Genomic DNA, 6471 nt, shown 5'->3' with positions numbered 1-6471 from the left:
ACATGAGTCGTGCCGCTCGCTGGCGTTGCGGGGTGGGCGGACCTAGAGTTACTGTATATGCTACCTTTAGGTATCAGAGTTGCGCGTCTGTCTTCCAACGCCGCTAGCAACCATGCATTGCGGAGAAGCTGCCGCTTGGGCTAATTTTTTTTTATTTCTTGACGCCGCCGCTGCAGCGAGATGAATTAACACTAGCCATGAAGAGCCAATGTTTATCTCCGGTTTTCGACACGCCAGTCAGGTTAATCGGTGTCACGGTAGGCATGTCGCCTGCAAAAACGAAGTGCGACTTCACCGCATAGCTGTGGTTGCAAGCCGGACCTATGCGCAACTCTGCTACCTAAAGGTAGCATATACAGTGACTCTACGCGGACCCGATCTTCGCCGCGAGCGTCTGTCAATCAAGTTAATTGATTAATTGATCGTTGATTCTGAAAAGGCCCCAGTTGAACTCGTGACTGTCATAGTGCCGTGTGCCTGTCAAGTGTTTCATGCGGTGAATGCTACTCAGCAGCTCCTTTGCATATAAAATATTTTGGTCAGCTTGCAATACTTGTGCAAGGCTGGGGCCATCGGAGGAGCTTGTGATCACCTAGCTTCTTCCAGCTTTTTACTTGGCTCGTCTACTCAGTATGATTGGTCTGCTTCGGAGTAATGACCGTGTCAGTTCGGTCTCAGTATTGTGCTATTGATTAGGTAGGTCTTAACTAACTGGATATTGAACAGTCCTCTCTTAATTGTTAGTGCTTTAATTGACACATTATTTACTAATATTTAATTAGCGAGGTCTTGAATAGTGCAGGGGTCATTAGCATAATCATAATGAACACCATCTTAATTAATATAATATCGGTGAGTACGGTCTTGATTATCTTGCTCTTCATTACACGCTCCTAATTACCGTCTTGTTAATTAGCATGGTCTTAAATAGCTTGTTTCTAGCTTACATGACTTCATTAGCATGGTTTTAGTGAGACGCAGCATAATTTGCTCGGCTTTAGCATGATTTGGCTTAATCAGCTTCATCATAGCATGTCCTGACTTAGCTAGGTATACCGCCCAGGCAATTAGCTAAGCAGCAGGGCGCCCCGTGTACTTAGATTTAGGTGCACGTTAAAGAACCCCAGGTGGTCGAAATTTCCGGAGCCCTCCACACTCTAAGAAAAAAAAAGCGTATACGTGACTCTTTTCGGATAGTTCTGACTTGCCACGTATACAGGACGCTCTTTAAAGAGTCACGGTGACTCTCTTGGTGGGTCAGTATCGGTGCGCTCTAGGAGCGCACCTGACTCTCTAGGCAGAGTGGCAGGACTCTTATCCGAAGGATCACGTTGCCACTTATACGGAGTCAGACGACTCTTGCCGGTAACACTCCTACGGGGGTCAAGTGACCCACACCGAAGCGTCAAGCGACTCCACAACTATTTTAAGCTCCTTATTTGATCCTTGCTCTACTTTTGCGCGACTACTGTTCAAAGTAGTGAAGTATTCATTTTAAGAAGGTCCAATAATACTTGCCGTTCTACCCAGCAACTGAAAAAAAAGAATAGTTCAATTTTAGCATTATTTTAATAAAACTCGTCAGAACAACACACCTTTTGCAGCAAAGTAATATAGAAAGCGCGAAAAGATGGTCTGTGATTTCCAATTAAAAAGTTTAGGTATTCCTCATTTACATGCTTGTATGAGTATAGCCAACTAAAATGTGTGAATGATGTGCAGTGTCATATGGTACAAAATAAACTGCAGAAATCGGCATCATGTTTCAATCTTTATTTCTTATGGTTAAGAATAAATCAAAAAGTGGCGACGGCTGGAGGCATCAGACTTGTGACTTGCTATGCTGTCGCTCCTGTTCAGCGTGAGCACCATAAAACGGTATCTGAAAAGCAGAAGGTGATATTATTATGAAAAAATGAAATTGCAGTGAAAGTTTGCAAAGTCTACACAATAAGTAGTTCACACGGACATACTGAAAGCTCATAGCAAAACAACAAATGCAAACAGGCATGGTAATGAACCAAGTTTAAAAGAGACTCACGATCATGTGAGTCTCTTTTAAATAAGAAACGAAATTGGTTTAGGCTCCTTTGTGTGGGTGCCACTCACCTCTTTTCCTACGTCGTCTTGTCCAACCAAAGTAAATGTAGGACCGACTGCCTCGTTCGGTTGACAGGGCGAACGCCGCTGTTGATTTTCCCATCACGAGTGGTGAGGCGCCAGACCAAGCGACACCTTCCATTCCCCGAGTGTGACTGTCAACTGGAGTGAAGAGGCGGGAGAAATGATCCAGGATTCTGGGAATAACCAAAACACACACTGCTTATTTGTATTTAAAACCAACATTTGTTCAACACACCGTTACTGCACGCACATCTGTCACGAGTATTTCGTTCGTAATAATTTCCCAACGAAAACAAATTTTCACGAAAAAGGCAGCAGGAACATCGTTTCGAAATATGCACTGGTTATGCACGAATAAGAGCACTTCTTTTCTGAGAAATCGCTTCAAAATTTGGTTTCAGAATAAGCACGGCTTTGCGCCAGCATATTCCAGAGCCCAAGCACATCCTTCGGCAGTCAGGGGCACGCCGTGAGCGGTTACTGACCGCATGTTTTACAAACGTAAACCATCCTTAAATACTCAGCAAACGCATTCGAGTACGAGTGCCCGAACGACACCCAGCGCGCGCGGAAGCCGTCTACGTCGAGATCAGACATGTAATATGCTAGAATTAGCGCACATAACTCACACAATCACGTACACTCACTTGATTCTGTTATAGCGTCATCGCAGATGTGGGCAAACCACGAAAACAGCAAACAGAAACCAAGGAAAATAGTGCACGGCAGTGGCCGCAACAACGAGCGCTGTCGGAAGTTTCTAGCTTTTTCACCTTACCGGCGAGGCGTGTCCAACTTAAGTGACTAACGCGTACGTGCTGGAAACATTCTACTATATCTGCACCTCAAACTACCGTCTTTAAGACAAGAAAAACCATAATATATAGTGCGTCTAAGCGTTCTGTAGACGGGCTTTCTTTTTCAAGTTCCCAAGCACGGAAGCACGCTGCACACTCAAGGCTGATGGAAACGTTAGGAAGTAGACTAAAGCGCTTCTCAAAACGACATCATGCACCTTAAGCAGTGCAGGCACAATGTGCGATCAGCAAGAAATGACCCTTGATAATTGTTTGCATCGCTCACTTTATGGGAGCTTGTACAGCAACGCGCATAACGGTGTCAACCCGTTAACTGACAGCTTTAGTTGGGCATCCGCAACAGCCCCGCGGACGCAGGCTGCTGTTGGAAATGGCTGTCAGATAACTTGCGCAGAGCTGCTGCAGACGGCCAGCTAAAGCTGTATAATTAGTACCTACGAAAGCAGTACACTCACCGTTAACGGGCGCACGTTGTCCGTATCCGTAGCTCCATGAATATTCCGCCTTCCAAACGTGACTTCGAGCACGGAGCCTTTAGTCAACGCCACCGAAGATGCGCATTTTTGTTCGAACACAAAACTGCACGACAGGCAACTGACGCAACCCGCGCAACCAACGTGACGCATTCCAAAAGACCGAGAAGACTGAGAGAGATGGCCGACGCGCGGCGCCAGCCCGGCTGGCTCCGTCGGCGAGCGAGCGAGGCGAGACGCGCCAGAACGGCGCCGAAAGGCAAACGCGCGATACGTATGGCGTATACGACGTCGCCTTCGTCACGGAAGCCAATCGAAACGCGCTTCAGGAGAGTCCCGTGACTCCAGCTCGAAATGCTAACTCTCTTTCTCTTCATCTACCTTCGAAAAGGGGTCAAAAGGACACCCGAAGAGAGTCACGCGACCGTGACCCTCTTTTGACTCTTTTTTTTTCTTAGAGTGCACTTCGGCGTCTCACATAATCATATCATGATTTTGGGATGCTAAGCCCAAGATCTTATTATTATTAATTATAAGCCGGGCGCACGGGCTCGGGGAGCGAGCAGACGATGAACAAGAGGACGAAGAGGGCGTGCGCCGGCCGAGCAACGCGCTCGAATAGATTTCGCCTTTTCCTACTGTTAACTCGTTCAAAAGGGCGTGTCCCTTCCCGCATAGCACCCCTGCTGAACAACGTAAATGGCCGATATCAGGAAGTCTACATTTCAGGAAAAAATGGACTTCAAGAAAATGCGATTCCTAATCCGCGTTTACATCCTTCTTGCATGATGGTCCTTTCGTTGGGCCGTTCTACACGGTCAGGAACGCTGCAAATAAAATGAAAGGCGCCATGCCGGTTCATCCCAAAAACCGTTCCGAGGATGGCCGCTACCCATAAAGAATGAAAGCACGAGAGAAAAGCAGTACGTCAGGCACGCCTACACCAAACTTCGCTTGCCCCATTACCCAGGTTAGGGAAGGGGTCCGGATTTGATTTCATATATAGCAACCTACCCACCCTATTGGAGATACACTCGATCCACCTTATGCCAGTTTTATACAAAGTTGAGGAGCCTACCATGAGAACTGCTAGACGTAGGCGGATAGATAGATAGATAGATAGATAGATAGATAGATAGATAGATAGATAGATAGATAGATAGATAGATAGATAGATAGATAGATAGATAGATAGATAGATGTTGTCAAAACTTATTTGCTTCGCGGCAAAATGCTTGGCATGCAAAGGCACCCTGCAACACTTTTACAGGGATTAGGCGCACGCTTTAAGCGCTTTTTCTGTCCTTACGTACCAGCGAGCGCGCTGAAAGCTACAGGGGGGGCGGTGCTAAGGTATCAGGCGCTACATCTGTTTGTGAGCGCGTGTCATATACTTAAAGACTTTGTTTTTTGTTTTATCTTTCAACGCGTGGCTTATTTTTAGTGTGATCGTGAGCGCAATGGTGTAGTTTTATACTGCGTCCAATTCTAGCACTACAAAGTGTGGCACGGGCAGGTCGTGGCATTCTGTGGCGGGCGCCTTAACTATGCCGGTCACGAAGCTCTATTCAGCCAATGACTGCCGACATTGTTTTTAATACGCGATAACTATGGATTATCGCGTCACTTGTCAGGACAACATCCAGCGAGTTCTAGCTAATTTTTTCAATTATTTTACATTAAGGCCGCGTGCTGCGTCATATTGCTTGTTCAACATGTTCTGAGGATCCTTGACTACCAGTAGGCAGTGTTTTCTGACCACGCTCAGAGAGAGAGAGAGAGAGAGAAACGTTTAATGAAAAGCTGGAGCTGTTAGCCTCTAAGGGTCCTTTAAGGCATCAATATACTTTTTCACGAATATGCTTACGGTCTGTTAAACATATCACATCTGTCACGTTATTTCACTGTCAAGTGAGATCTGACAGCTGTAGAATATTCTGAATGTGCCATGCAGTAAACATAGTTTTAATTTTTTGTACTCATTAAACTTTTTTTCTAGGAGCTGATTTTACCAAGAGGAGGAATCAGAGCTGTTCCGAAAAACAGGGGTGGGACGAAGTACTCAAATATGCCAACCATGATGTTATTATTGTGATTTATAAGCCATATTTCGAATAAAGCAGGCTTTGTTTGCCTGGTTGACTTAACTGTGTTCATTGACAGTGTAATAAGACTGAATCTTGGGCTAGTTGGTTGTACTTCACGATAGACCGGAAACGCAACTACACACGGACAGTGAAAAGAAGGAACACGAAAAGACAGCGCTGTGTTCTTGTGTTCTTTTTATTCTGTCTGTGTGTGGTTGCGCTGCCGGTCCATCACGAAGTCCTTCACGGTGACCTGAAATAAAAACAAAGACACGCACGATACTTCCAAAGAGGCACATATGTCGTCGGTACAGTGGGATTTCGATCAGATTATAGCGGAAAATTCTGAACTCGTTTTTCTGGGTGTCATCGAGGAAACTGCCGATGTGGTTCAAGAATGTCGAGAAAGTGATCCCGCAGCCGGCGGCCAGGTTACTAATCAGCCAGAGCAATTAGAGCACAGCAGATTGCCTTAGAAGGATCCATGTTGGGGTGTTCTTCGAAGTCAACGGAGGGTCTGATGACGTGGAGCACCCGCCACAAGCGGCATCCGTTGCAGTAAGGGAGAGTGCGATACAGGCAGAAAAAGCTGGGTCATTTGCATCCGACGCGCACAGGGACAGTGAGGGAAAAGTTCAGGAACATATCTGTGTTCTTGCTGGAAGGTCTGGAATGGTGCATATATGTCGGGACCGCATTCTTTGGAGGAGGGTTGTAGGCCCCAAAAAAACATTTCCTTACCGAGTCCAGAGGTTTTAAAGAACATGGTGAGCCCGCACGTTGGGGCGCTGGTTCTGCGTATTCTTAAGAAAAAACGAATCACTGCGCATATGCATCGATTACAGAACTCTTAGTGATGTCTCTGGTGTGGGTGTCTTTCCAGTGACTCATCGGCGAGAAGTAAGCTTAAAAGATAGCCGCGCAAATTTCATTACTGTGGTCAGCCTCAGGAGAGGCTACTGGCAGGTG

The sequence above is a fragment of the Rhipicephalus sanguineus genome, chromosome 2 (genome assembly GCF_013339695.2).
Source record: "Rhipicephalus sanguineus isolate Rsan-2018 chromosome 2, BIME_Rsan_1.4, whole genome shotgun sequence".
Classification (NCBI taxonomy): Eukaryota; Metazoa; Arthropoda; class Arachnida; order Ixodida; family Ixodidae; genus Rhipicephalus; species Rhipicephalus sanguineus.
This window is presented reverse-complemented; position numbering follows the sequence as displayed.